This window comes from Nipponia nippon, unplaced genomic scaffold (genome assembly GCF_047370975.1).
Source record: "Nipponia nippon isolate SJK-2023a ecotype South Korea unplaced genomic scaffold, ASM4737097v1 scaffold_9, whole genome shotgun sequence".
NCBI lineage: Eukaryota > Metazoa > Chordata > Aves > Pelecaniformes > Threskiornithidae > Nipponia > Nipponia nippon.
Window position 1 is genome coordinate 20,743,610 of NW_028262413.1, and position 15,187 is coordinate 20,758,796.

At 35.5% G+C, this 15,187-nt stretch overlaps 1 protein-coding gene across 5 annotated transcripts in view; it reads right to left on the reverse strand.

Moving 5' to 3' along the window:
- The window catches only part of CENPP (centromere protein P), a 161,202-nt gene that overhangs the window by 96,821 nt on the left and 49,194 nt on the right, over positions 1 to 15,187 (reverse strand). The gene's annotated exons all lie outside the window — the stretch shown is intronic.

The window sequence follows — 15,187 nt, forward strand, 5'->3', positions numbered from 1 at the left end:
AAATACCAGCCTTCTCTTGATGATAGGCTACCCTGCCTTACACTACCATAAACAGCTCATCACCCCATACCAGAGAGACAAAGCATTGTCAATAACAACTAACTGTCCAAGAAGAAAGTGAAGATTTGAAAGAAGTGCCCATTCTTATCTAGTAACAGCTAAAAAGCTGAAGTCCTTAACGTTTCACAAAAGGTTCACTGCTTATAAAGTTTACTATCAAAAAGACAGAGTAAAGGCAAATAAAGGATGAGGCAGGAAAATCTGTAGACAACCAGAGGGTAATCAAGAGCCAAAAAAGATTTGAGAGACTTCCACTGGAAAAGACTGGTCAAATAGCAACATAACAGCAAAAAAAAGTCCAATCCTAAAGACGGTTAAGAATGAAACATGGAAGGAAAATTTCCAAATCTTTTCTCTCCTTTGTAGAACACTAAGCTGACAGTTTTCACCTCGAGTAAGTGGGGTGAAGGTGGACTTCAATCAAATCTTCAGTTGCAAGCACAACAAAGAGCAAGTACAATGCTAGTAAAAAGAATAGAATTGATAACAGAAAAATAATTACATTTATATGAATCACTAGTTTAAATGTATTCTTAAACACTTGTGCTATACTAGTTACACCAATTCAGCAATGACAACATAAATAGAAAAGCTGGTGCGAATTCTGCAGCTTAACTGAAAGAATAAACTCACAGTGTAATGCAATACATTATTCTGCACTAATTTAGTGGTAAGGATTAAAAGGAAACGTAAAAGAGAAAGCAAACAACTCCTTATCTAATGGAAGCTTATGCAATGGGAAACAAGAACGCTGCATCTGCCAAGACTAAGACATTTAAGACGACGGACTAAGGTCTGAACAGGTGTAGAACAACTTCTGCTTCCTTTTGTTAGGCTACACCTCTCTACCCCAAAGCAGGCCAATTCAACCAACCCACTGCTAATAAACCTCCTCAGCAGCAAGGAGCTCTTGGAAGCAATTACGTATATTCTCAGTAAATCTTAATAACTGCATTTTGCGTAAGATTTCCAAACATAACAAAGGCCCACAGGTGAGCAGGCTGCCACACAAAAAAATAAAATCCCTCTTGCTTTTGTTCTAACTGCCCAGGTTCCTATGACTAACCACCAGGCACACGTAAGAAAAATGGCCACGGGGCTTTTTGGTCTCCTAAGGCAAGGAGTTTTGGCTAGTTAATGATCCTAATACAGGCTCCAGAAAGTGTACTCAGTCTTGGACCTCATCTGAAACTTCCCTTGGGGCATGGCTTTAGCAGGGTAGTCCTAGTCCCAACACTGGTTAATATTTTCTAAACCTAAGAATTCTTTACAGGTACTCTCGTAAGAGTTTCATCAAATTCTAGGTCCACTCTTGAAATCAATATAATGTGAAAGCTTTGTAGAAATGTAGCAGTCCTAAGAGGTAGAAGACTATATAGTCTTGATTTTACCCTTCCAAAGCGTTAAAAACTATTGCCTTCTCATTCTTTCCTCTTTGCCATGCATTCAGACTGAGATACTCTTTCTACAGTCAGCATCCATGGATACATATAACATTCACAGAAGAAACTGCAACACTATTTTGAAGATACCACCTCCACTCTCACACCTAATAAATCTCTAAAGGATTTTATGAACTGCTTAGGTTTTTATCATCTTCAAGGCAAGTTCAGCTAGCTTCGAAGTTTAAAAAACTTTGTGAATTAAACAACATTGGTAATTTTGCATTAAGACAGGTAAGTATCAAATGGTTCATTCTGTTTCCTGTAAGAGTTATTTTTAGAGAAAAGACAGTAATTTCCCATATCACGTACAGAAATTCATAGGATGTCTGTCACCTATGAGAAAAAAAATACGTTCAATGACCCTCCACTATTTTCAGATATCATTCTTCAGCTAGCATTTGTGGGCAATAATAACTAATAATTTGCACACCTTTTATCTTTAGCATACTTTAACATAAACCCAAGTGGATCACAATGACATACAGATATTACAATATAAAATGCACCTTACACAGTTTCAGCAATGATTTCTGAATATGGACCGCAATGAAATTAACAGAACAATAGCTAACTAATGATAATACACTGGTGTTCAACAGTCTTTCCACAGAACAAGGCAGTTCAGTATCAGCAGACAGGGAGAAAAACTGTCAAGAAATCAACTCCACCTTTACATTCTCCACAGATGTTACGGAAAAAGGAAAGAGGGAGAAAGATTTGATAGAAATCCTTCTAAGAGCCTTTTCTTACTACTTATTCCTTATACAAGTAACTATATTCCTCTAATAAAAAAATTAACATTTATTACGTCTAAGATTTCCAAACTTTAATGGGCTTCTCTCTTCCGAAAAAAATCTGTCAGGTCCCTACAAGACGACAATTAACAAATTTCACCAGAGGATGGCAGCCTATTGTTACCAATAGAAGGAAAAGTAATTCTAAAGAATAAATAACAAATACTGTTATTGCACAGTAACAGCCCAGTAAACTTCACAAATACTGATTAAGCAGAGTAGCCTATTTGAGTACTAAAGTACTATTTGAATACTTCTAAAGACTGAGTTCTATGTCCTGCTCTACACCATTAACTTGCCAAAGGATGAAATAACCTTATGTCTCTAGTCTTCTCTCTGCCTCTTTCCCTAACATCAACCTACTTAATGCAGTACTTTAAAACACAGCAATACAAAGAATAATACAGAAGTTACACAACATTAGTAGAAAAATAACAAACTTAAGATACTGAAAGTTTAAAGAATATAAGATATTATCAAATCATTTTAACTTGCACCATCAGCTATGGCAAGCGTATACCATGTAAATCAAAACATACATTCAATAAAACAGGATTTCTTTCATATCCATATTGAAAAGCCAAACAAACAAAAACAAAACTTTGAAGTGCCGAACTACTTCAGTTTGAGATGTAAGTTTGTTCTGCAAGCAAGACACCTAACGAAGAATAGTTTTGTAAAGATACCTATGCCATGCAACCCTCAGTCTCCCATCACAAAATCCCATTCCACCTCATATCCTGAATGATATTAGTCCTAATTCAGTATCTTCCTTATTTCCTGTATTTCCTTCACAGCAATACATCCATAGGTTACAAGTATGGGTTCAGAATCGACTACTTGGTTGTCCGCAGACCAGCGTATGAAACTCACAGATCATCTAGGTGCTTTCTCTTGCTGCTGAACAAGTGAAAGAAGGTGAGGAAGTGTTGATTTTTCTTCCTTTTTCCAGTATCAATAGTGTCTTTCTCCTCTGCCCAGCTGTCAATTTACATAAAACCTGCAGGAATTCAGTGTATCTGGCAAACTGGCTAAAAGTGTCCACCACGCTCAGAAGTGTCAGGAAAGAGAAAAGGACATATAGACAGAGAAGGAGCATGGCTATTTGGGTATCACCGCATGACCTTAGGAAAAGAGAGCTGTAAAATCATAAAAGCACAATGAAGTACGGGCTGGATGAGCAGTGAAGTGGATTGAAAACTGGCTGAACGGCAGGGAGCAGAGGGTTAGTGAATTCTAGTTGGGAGACCAGTAACTAGCGGCATACCCCAGGGGTCAATACTTGCCCCAATTCTGTTCAACATCTTCATTAATGATCTGGATGATAGGGCAGATTACCCTCAGCAAGTTTGCTGATGACACAAAAGTGGAAGGAGTGACTGATACGCCAGAGGGTTATGCTGCAGGGACCTCGCCAGGCTGGAGAAATGGTCCAACAGGAATTCATGCAGTTCAACAAAGGAAAGTCCAAAGTCTTGTATCTAGGAAGGAATAACCCCATGCATTGGTAAATGCTGGACAACCTGGAAAGCAGCTTTGCAGGAAAGGACCTTGGAGTCCTGGTGGACAACAAGTTGAACGTGAGCTGGCAACGTGCCTTTGTGGCAAGGCGGCTATCAGTATCCTGGGCTGCTTTAGAAGGATAAGGATAATTGCTTCATTCCCAGTGTTGCTGTCACTAAGTTATTCCATGAACAAGGAAGCTACAGGAGCCTAGATTCCTATGGATTTGAATCTTACAACCCTCAGGTTCTTCCAGCTTGCCTATACCTCACACCAACACCTCAGCATATTCTCTTACAGCTGTCTTTCCCAGCTACCACTTGTTTGGCTGCCAAGTGACAGAGCTAAAACTATGCCAAGGGGTTAGTCAACATCTCTGTTCCTTCTTGCCATCTGGCTGCTTACTCTAAGGAGAATTTGTAACTGTCTTTTCCTCAGTTGAAGTACCTATTTGGAGCACTTTCCTCTGCCCAGCTGCTATTTTTCACAAGTTGGTAACAAGTAACATATATATTTCCCTCTATCCTGTGTCAAGTTTGGTTATAATTGGCAATGAGGATCAAAAGATACAGAGTGAAAGAAATGACAAAGACAAAAGCTTCCTTTCCATAAGAAATCAAGAAGTGAAAGTTTGGCTATTCTAAACATAGTGGAAACTTCCAAAAAGTTTCACATCAGCAAGTATGCCATCAGGAAGTCCTGCACCAGCATTTCCCAAAAGTGAGGGAAATGCCTAAGACCAGGCCAGTATAAACAAGTATATAAATTAAGATATGCAAGTTTTTAACCATTCATATTGGTTTGCTAAAGTGGCAAAATATTTCAGCTACCTGAAACAGGTTATGCGTAGGAAATATGACACAACTTCACTGTTATGAAATTTTGACATAATTTAATGTAATTTCAAAAAGCATTTACCTGTCCTAAGAAGAAATTTCTGCTATCTCTTGAAGACAGCAATCACCAACATTAAACTATGTACCATATTTTTCAACCATAGTTGGCCATTTACTAATCTTATGATATTTCTTTTCAAGTTTAAGTTAAATCTTTCAGAGCTTAAGTTTCTAGCTAATATTTTTATATATATTACTAGTAATTCTACAAGTAGTTGCATTCACTGGAATCTGTTGAAGAAACTTCAGATATCTCAGATAAGATTGCCCAGTAAAGTTGAACAAAACCAAGAGGTCTCAACTTTCCAAGTTTGAACTATGCCAATTTGTTCTCTCCATTACTCAAAGTTTCTGGATATTTTCCCATGTTGTCCCGATATCCAAAAAATCTACTTGACAGGTATTTGTTTTTTAATGACAGATTAGCAAGAACAAAAAAATTAGTAACACAAGCTTTTTTCCTCTTCCCCCCCCTTAAGTTCAAAGAAAAGAAGAAAATTCAAATGGAAGTATTAAGAATATCACCAAAACATCACCAGTCTTAAGAGCAGATTCCTGGTTAAAATGTGGCACTATTTATCCAGAAAAACTAAGGTACACCACAAGAGACAAAAGAACATTAATATTTCCATTTCATTTTGATCCGTATTTAACACCAGCTTGACAATAAAAGCAATAGTAAACTAAAAATAATGAAATCATGTTCTGAAGCCTATTTTTTTTCCTCCTTCTCTAGGTTTAGAATTTAAAATTGTTTCTTGGGCTTGTGGTTTGTGTTTTTTTTTTCCCCCCTCCTTTCTGGGGAGACTAGAGGTTTGAGAACAAAGCTGCTAATAGGAAACATATGGAAAAGCCCTGGAGTAAATGAAAATCTGACTCCAACTCCAAATGCCACGTATCACTGTCTAAAATTATCTGCTAAGATAAATGTAAGATTTATCCTGCATACTCAATGAATCACCTGAGATGGAAGACGGTGTTAAGTATAAAATAAACAAAGATTTTCACAATATTTAAGAGACTTCCAAAACTAATCAACATTTTGAAAAAAGTTGGGATGGTGTTAGCCAACAAAAATTTAGCTCAACAGAACATGCTGCCAGACAGACAGACTTGTTACAGTTTTTCATATAAAATATGAACAGTTCTACTCAACTGAACAATGCAATTCTGGATTTAACCATTATGCTGCTGTGATTGCAGTGGGAATACCATACAGCCAGGTTTTCCTATGCACGAACACTTTTTCTGTCTCAAATTCTTGTCCAGGAGAAATTTGAAGACTATGAGATTTCTGGAACAGCAGCACTGTGGATGCAGCTTTGATGAGAACCCCACACATTTCCACACATAGCTAAGTCTTGCCACAAACTGCCTGTGCATAAGCAGTAAATTTAACTAGCCTGGATGCATTAGACTAGCTGCATATTTATAGACCATATATGCATCTCGTGCAGTATGTTTCATACACCAAATTCATTATGAATGTACTACCCATCACCTATACAAAGGTTTTTATAAGAGTCAAGGGGAGCAACACTGAAGTCAATATGCTCTCTTCACAATTACATTTGCAGTAACTGTTAAGGCGTTACATTCTCTGTCAAGCGTGGAAAAAAATTTCTAGCTGACTGCTCGCCAAAGGATGTAAAATTTCTTGAAGGACAGAGAGGGAGCAAGTCACCGACACAAGCATGCATTTGCCTCTTAATTGTTCAGCCTGTGTTACTTCCAAGTACTTTTTAGATATAAAGGCCAATGAAAATATTTTCCTTCCAGAAACACTCTTCACAGAATAACTTAACTCCTTTGTTTCTGATTTGTGGAAAAGAAAATTGTCCTGCCATTCTAAAAGATAGTATTTTACCAAAATTTATATCCTAATTAGGCCACCAAGAAGAACATCCAGACACCATACTAGTCATCTTCTGTCAGCTCTGTCTTCTTCTATCTTCTTTGTATTCTACAGGATGAAACAAGGAACAGACTGAATAAGTGACTCATGGGTCAGTAATAGGGCCTAAATTTTTAGCATGAAGAAAGTGAAGAAGCCACTTGTGTATTAATCTGATGAGTAGATGCTCAGATGCAGGAAGTGATATAACCACCTAGTATTCTGCAAGAATAATAAAAGCAACTGTCTACTCATTTCTCCAGCAGCAATACTGTGATGCAGCATAATTACTACTTGCTCAAGAAAAAGTTAGCATTTAATAGCTAGAAATTAATAATTTCATAAATGCTTACCTTGCTTTTAGGAATGCATATTTTTCGTTTATATTTTAAGCTAATACATACAATTTCCATTTAGATGTTACCCTCCTGTAAATTATTATTTCCAATATTTTCTATTTCCTCAAATACTAGATTTCAAAGGGCAAAGAAGAACTTTTATTTAACTCTATTTATAAAATGACTAACATAGAAAAAGAAAGTCAAAAAACTTTCAGAAATACAGAAATAGTAAGCAAATGTCTGTATAATAGTACAATACTTTGCCCCCATATTCACTAACTACATAATACTGTCCTATAAGAACAACCAGCAGAATGTTCACATAATATTATAAATTTTGAGATGAAAGAATCAGAATACTTCTAGAAGCTATGTTCCATGCAAACATCTACCTAAATTGGGTAGTAAAGTTAATGGCTTTATGTTCTACTTGGCAAATTATATAGTGGCCTGTAAATCTGGCACATTTGATACGAAGATAAAGTCTCTTGTGATGCTATGCAGAAGAAAACATTCTTCAAACCTCCATCTACCGCTACCATAGCTAGACCCTACAAAGTCCTTTCTTAAGCAACAAGGCAAAAGATTCTTTATTTGTCATGTCAGGATCACAGTTAACAATTAACATTTACCTATACAATATAGCAATAAACTTTTCAGAACACAAAACAGAGTAAGCTAGTATGAAGTCAACAGGCCACTATCTTTTCTCCTTGAGACCACAATCAAGGTGAAATCTGTAGGAAATTATGCATTGGTTCTATAATCCCTTGGTATTTTGGTTCCTACTGAAAAAAAAAAAAATTCTTGACTAAAAGGTCTTCCTGGAACAATTAATATTGCTGTTCAAAGCTAAATAATGGTACATTCAGACCAAATTTCTAAAAGTTAAAACCACAATCTTTTATTTCAGAAAAGTAGAAACTAAGTCTGATCTAAAACCATTCTTCTTACCGCTTCCATCTAATAGATGGAAGAAAAAAAGTAGTTACTCTTTATAAAAACCTTGTATCATTATTTATGATACAGCCATAAACACAGTGCACATTAAAAAAAATAAAAGGTTTCTTACTGTACTAGCTAAATATCTTTGAAATGTTTTCCTTGAGTGTGTTCCATTGGAGCATACATATGTAAGGCAATATTTAATTTCTCCTGTTTCAGGAATGCTTTGCCTGAGCAGTACCTGTGTATTCTAGATGCATACTGCTGCTTCTTGTGCTTTGCACTTAGAACAGAAAGGGTAACATATGCTGCCCACTTTAACAGTTCCCTTCCAAAATCAGAATGAACAGGAACCTGAGAAGAGGAGAAAATGTGAGCATGGAAAACAGTCAGATGTGCAATTGCTTCATAAAGTAACTTTTCTGTCTTTCTAAAGAGTACCTTTTTCCACTCAAACATTCCATTGTGGGTAAACCTAGTATCTAGTTCACCCATCAGCAATTCTAAACAATTACACCAGTCATTTCTCTGTGACTGCTTTCATAACATACAGACTTATTTAGAGATTTCAGCAATAAGCCTAGTGTTTGGCAAAGATGTGAAGGGAGTTTGGGCAGCTGCCTTGCAGTTATATAGAATATTAACATCTTTAAAGGCGGCTACTACTATTGGCTCAATTCTGATAGAGTTCAATCTAATCACTCAAAGCACTGGTTTCATGCCATTCCCTAAGACCCAGTTAGATTATTTTTTTTTAATTTATTTTTTTTAAAAGAAAGTATTATGGGTGTTTATATTTTGGCTACAAACAGTTGCAGGCATTACCTCCACTCTCAAAAAGTGACAGGACAAGGCAAGAGTCATGCAAGTCAGAATCATGACACATGGCAACAAGGACACTTGCTTGATTACCATGGAAGATCTGTAACTAATGCCTAGATCAATCACCTCATCCTCCCTAATGAAATGGCTGCTAACCTGAATGCTGTTTTAGGTGTGAACCATGTTCAAGTCCTCTCCAGAAGCAGCCATAAGGCCCTTCAAGAATCTCAGAATGGTTAATGACAGAAGAAACAGAAGACTTCCTGCCACAGAGCAATTGGATAAAATGACTGAGCCCCTCTCTCAGCTCTGCCAAGAAGCAGTTGTGACTCACAAATTATTCAAACAGTAGAGAAATACTTCAATTTGATTACTTGCCATAAATCAAGTGATATTTATTTTATATGTCAGGCAGAACTTGTCCAGTGTACGGACAAGTATCTTTCCAAAAACAGTGTTAATATTATTTAAAGAAAATCCAAACAAAATGGAGATAAAAATGGATTGTAGTTGAAGGAAAGAAAAGGGTACAGAGATTATATCTTTCCTTATTAGAGAATATGCCAGGGTACAGATGAATGACGTATAATAATACTTGGTGTTTCTATGAAAGTTTCCAAGTCACAGATTCTGACTGCAGGGGAAAAAAAAGTACTGCAGGTCATAAATGTAATGCTGGCTGCGATACCTGCATTTCAAGGTCTTGTGCTAAAATAAGAGGATTTATTCTTCAGAAGAAAGAGGGATGATAAAAATTAAGAACCAGTTTAATCTCCAGTTTCCAGACTATTGGAGAGAGCTGAAAGGTTGCCTGGTAAAATCCTCTGCACCACAAGGCAGGACAGTTTTAAGCATCTATTGCTCTGGAAATGTTCAAACAAATACTTCTGCCATGAAAAGAAACACATTCTATAGTCATTGTAAAAACAAGTAAGGACCTTCATTCTTAAACACGCTCAAAAGAGTAAATGGGAAGCACTTTCCATCACGTACAAGGGGAAAATTTCTGCTAATGCAGAACATTTTCCTACGCATGATCATTCAGGAATTCTTTGGCAGATAACTTAGACAACTACTCCTTATCCTTGCCTGAAAGTGCCTAAACAAAACAAAACAAAAAAGCTTATTTTGTCTATAAACATATGATTTGCAGATTGGATACAAACATGGGAGAAATCTGAAGTTGCAGACACATTTTCTAGTTCTTTTAACAAAAATGCATGAAGTCCATAGCTATGAATGAAAAAAATAAGCTAATAAATAAGGTATCAACATAAATTATTAAGACAAGGTAGAATTCACATTATCTCTTTTAGGCATCTATCAGCTTAGGGCACTGAAGCTAGCAGTTCTGTTTGAAATAAATGAGTTGAAGTGATTGCTCTGGAATAAACTCCAGGAATGTAGTTAGACAGTTAAAATGGATGCTAAGAATGCTCTCCCAGTGAGCAGCAAGTTTCTAGTCAACTTCACATATTAAGATGACAGTCCTCGGATTTTGCTGATTTTTTTTTTTTAAGACATGACGGTCATGCCTAAACTGCTAAAGAACTAAAAGATACACTAACATTTTTTTTAAATGGTAATTATAAAAACAGTGTCATTTTATGCTATCTCAGATAAATAACACTGAATAAATGATTACAGAAGCAATAAGGACAAGTACAAAGGGTACTGCTCTATTTGGACTTACCAGCTGGCATTGGTACTGCTCAAGGATCTCTGCACCCTACGTTCAGCTATATTACCTTTCTCACTTTCCTCCATTACAAAACACTGTATGTTCTTTTAGTTTTATTTACAATATTTATTACTTTTGTTTATTAATGAGAGAAAGACACCTGTCATATACTATGATCATCTATATAATTTTATATAGGGGACAAATCAGGCAAAATAAAGGCTATGTTAAAGTTTGAGGTCCAATCGCTAATGCTGCTTCAAGGAAATTAATATACTTGCACCAGTAAACAGTGGTTGCAAAAACAGGCAGACACTCCCTTTTTATATTGGTGTAATCACAGATATACAATCTCCAATTAAGCAGGCAATATCCCAGAACTCCATGTGGGAGGAAAATATAACCCAAAGCCATCTATCTTGGAACAACCAAAGTAGGCTGTATGAAAATGCAAAAAATAAAGCAAAATATATTTGTTAAACAAACTATTCAATTAATAAAAATATAAGCGTCAGCTGAAAACAGTGACTCTCCTCAGAAGAGATTTATAATTTCATACAGTAGTCCAGGGCATTTTAGAGTAAACAGACACTATTTGCTACAGATATCGCTTACAGGAATTTAAAACTTGTTTTATTATGCCAGTATCAATTGTTTATGATTACTTGTTATTGCAGTAGTAGAAACATTATACGATGAGGACTATCTAAATGCCTCTGCTGTAGAAAGTAAAATCCATATATCAAAAAAAGTAACCCCCCAATACAGTATTACAATCTGCTAAAGGTTTCTAACACAGCAATACATTCAGAAAAAAGTTACAACCTTTCTCTTCTATCAGTCTTTCGAAGTCAGTTATCCATTACTATAAATTGATATTCATAGCAAAAAAACTCACACCCACTCTTACATTCAAAAAGCTTCAGTATTACAAATCTGAACATGCTAGGAGGCTTGACACTTAGCTTTTGCTTACAAAGCAACACAAATTGCAATACAAATTATTCATTGCACATGTTCAACCAATCATCTAATGAGACCAGGGCTCCCTAACGTGTTACTTTTAGATGCATAGATGCTTCTAGCGAATTCTGCTCTAAAAATTCAGTGTATTACTGTTTATTAATAGAAGAAGTTACTCTACAATTGCCTATAGGATTATATGAATTCCCACGTTACAAGGTGAATAAGCTCTTGCTCTCAGTTATTTGTTCTACACCAGGATCGGTCTTTGAGATCCAAATGTAGTTGCATTTATTAACTAGTAATATGCTTCAAAGGTGTGGGTTTTTTTAAAAAAAAAACCAAAAAACAACAAACAAGACACAAAGTATACAGCTTAAAAATACAAAATAAGAAAAATACAGAAATACAGAAGAAGTAGAATGTGAGAAAAATTCAACAATTTCAATAAGTAAAGGAATGCTTAGGAAGAAGGAAGAAAAAAAGAGAGGGGATGTTATTCAACTCAGAATCAGCAAATCCACATAAGTAGAGGAAGTGGAGAAAATACAGAGAAAAAAATCTTCCATATATGACAGAATGATAATAAGGACCTAATGAACCCATCACAGGGCTTAGGATACCCACTAACCTATACTGATTTCTAGAAAAATATAGGACAATTTTTGTTCTTCATTCTTTTAGGACTGCATGGTCACCTGAAAAGAAGATTCTTGAAATACAGGCATAAAACCTATGCAAAAACATCTTTAATTTCCTCTTTAAATTCATGGTTGTAGCATGCGTACTCAAGTTAGACTGATAAAAATCAACCAGCAACCACGACCTGCCTTTGACTAGAAGAGTCAACGAAGAAAGTTAGTTCAGAGCACCATTTGATCAATACATGCAAAATCTACAGTCTAGCAAATCTTAGGAATTATTTTTCAAATATACTTTTTGTAAACTCAACTGTTTTCAATTGCTCAACGTGTTCTTCCTAGTAGCTCCTAGCAAAACAAAGCAAAACATATAAAACAGGCTGCATGAGGGTTGCCAGAGTTTTGATCTTGTAATAACCACCTACTAAATAGGAAATAAGTAGAGACCACACAACAAGGTTCAGGTCAGAGGCAATGGTAAGCCCCACACATGGCACAGCTCTGTCTTCCTTTCTTTTTTTAAACAGATTGGGTCTTGTCTCAGCTCTGCAGAATTGTTGATATGATTTGATGGCCCCTTTTCCATGACCTTTCAAAATGCATATTCACACAGGGACACGCTCCTAGAATGACTTTCCACTGAAGAACAGAATAACATGAAGTTTGTAAGAGCTATTATTAACTAAGTGCTCTGGCTGGGCTGGAGGCTCTGCAAGATCAAGCAATTCAGTATCTTGATTTGCCGAGAGCTCTACACTTCAGTATCTGAATTTTCAGATTAGTTCTGGCACAGGATAAATAAATCCAGCAGCCACTACAGCCTTGATAACTGGTTACTTTTGATGATGGCAAATACAAATAAGAAGTGCCTTTGCAGATCACATATGAGTCATACAGGCTGCAGGTGGTCTGCTGACAGTGTTCGTGGACTGCCAGTTAAAACCTAGAAATTAAGATGTGAAGAGTTTTATATCTGCATTTTCTGTGCCTACAATCTGACTTTGAAGTGCAACCCAGTCCAGATGATACATACTTAAGGCTGTTTCTTAGTTATGAAACCCACAGGCTTTATAGGGAACCAAATTACAACATTCAAACTCCCTCATTATATTTGATCATGCATTCTCTTTTCTACTGTGCAATCACTTAAGAGTAACAAACATCAATTCTTATCTAAAACACAGAATTCCTTCCAAGTTGTCAAGTGAAGATTTTAAAATTTTGAGTTTTAGGCTTTTCTTTAGACATGTGATAGCAGGGCCAGACCTTAGCTGAAGAACTTTCTAATTCTAACGAGATCGTGCTTCCAAGACAGTTCTCCGTTCTAACTTACATAGCTTAGCTTCATTTGATTTCCTTTAATCCTCTGTGAACAATATGCACCTTTTTTCTTCCTTTCTCTTCTTCATATGGACCATTGTTAAGTTTTGGAGGGCAGGGGAAGAAACCCAAGAATCCTTTATAGTAAAATGGTAAATATAGGGAATAGGCCAAGCAGTATAATTCATTCTTTCTTATATCGGGGCCAATCCCATTCACCTCAGTGCCACTGGTTAACTTCTCTACTTATTCTATGAATATTTTGGCTAAAATTCAGAAATTTCAAATTTTTAAAGTTTACTCAGCTAGCTAAACAAACCTAAAATCACAAAATATTAGAACAGTCTCCTTTCTTAAGCCTTCAGTTCAGAATCAAAGTTGAAAAAGCTAACAAGTCTTGTAAGTTGAATGCAGTTAATGAAGACAATAAAATTTCAAACATTTTAATTTACAAAAAGGGTCCATCCAAGTTTGGCTTAAGAAAATAAATCAGCTTCAAGCCAGCCCTGACTTCTAGCTTGATACACATCTCACTTTGCATCACAACTGCATATATAAAATGATGAAAAAAAAATTACAAATTCAACAGTAAAAATAAGTCCTTATGAAATACATTTTTTAAAACTGAAAACCAAAACACACTGAAAACTTAAGAGATTTGTCACAGCCTTTGAAATAAGAAGTCTTGCATGAATGATGTTAAATTTAATCCTTTCATTATCCTCCTTGTAAGGAAATTCCTGTCACAGCTCAAACCAAAAGTAAAAGAAGATCAAACCACACAACTTGACCAAGATCATAAAATATAGACTTGTTTATATCCGAGATAGCTCATGCAACAAAAAAGGAACTGAGTCTTAATATATCCCATGGCTAGATCTGCATCATCTTCTGCAACTAATCAGGCTTTAAATCAAGAGCTTTGCTACAATTTTTCAAAAGGACAGGCGCTTTTGCTCTGCCACCATGGATTTTTAAATGCATCATGAGATTTTAAGTCTCCTGATAGCTTGAGAGGATTTGGGACACAATTCGTAGCTGAAAACGATAGAAAAATATCAGGTATGAAGTTAAAATTCTAATTTGGTCCAATTCTTATCTTTAGAGAAAATAGTTTTAATTTTTGCCTATGCTTTATTTAGAACTGTTAATATAACAGTTTCCAAAAATTTGCACCATATTTTTTGTCTTGTGCTTAAAAAACAGCAAACATTGTAGCAGCAAATAACTTTTTACTAACTGTCAAAAAAAAAACTTGGTGGGTTTTTTTCATTCATCATTATGAATGTATTCTAATTATTTAATAAATCAATTACTTTTGTTGTTTAGTATTATTTGGGTTTAGTGGTAAAATGTAGCTAATTAAACTATTTATAGTACTGTTAATAAAGGATTATGTAGCTTTAATTTTACTCTTTCAACTTCTCCCTTATATTCTGTACATAAGTACTGCTTTATTTTAGTTCCAGTATTGCCAATTCCTACGACATTATTTTTGCTCATGGCTTCTGGTGCTTCTTTTTATATCCCAAATGTTAGGATCACGCATGATTTAGCTTCTTAAATCATGTTTTGTCCTCCATGTTACAGAGGAAACTTGAAAAGGTCAAACAAATCATCAGCTTGAAGAATCTCAAAGACAAAAAAAGTAAACCTTACTGTTGCATTATTTTCTCAAATATAATACCTCTAAAGCACTTATGCTGTTTTAAGAACCAGAATCTTCCTTGTGAATAGATTTTGAAAGAATGTAATTCTTTTACCAAACCAAAAGCATAATTAAATGGTTTTGATAAATCATGCAATTAATCCAGAAGTGTCTCACTTCAACAAAAAAAATTGTCCTTTTCCTCCATTTTTGCATTTATCACAGTTATTTAAG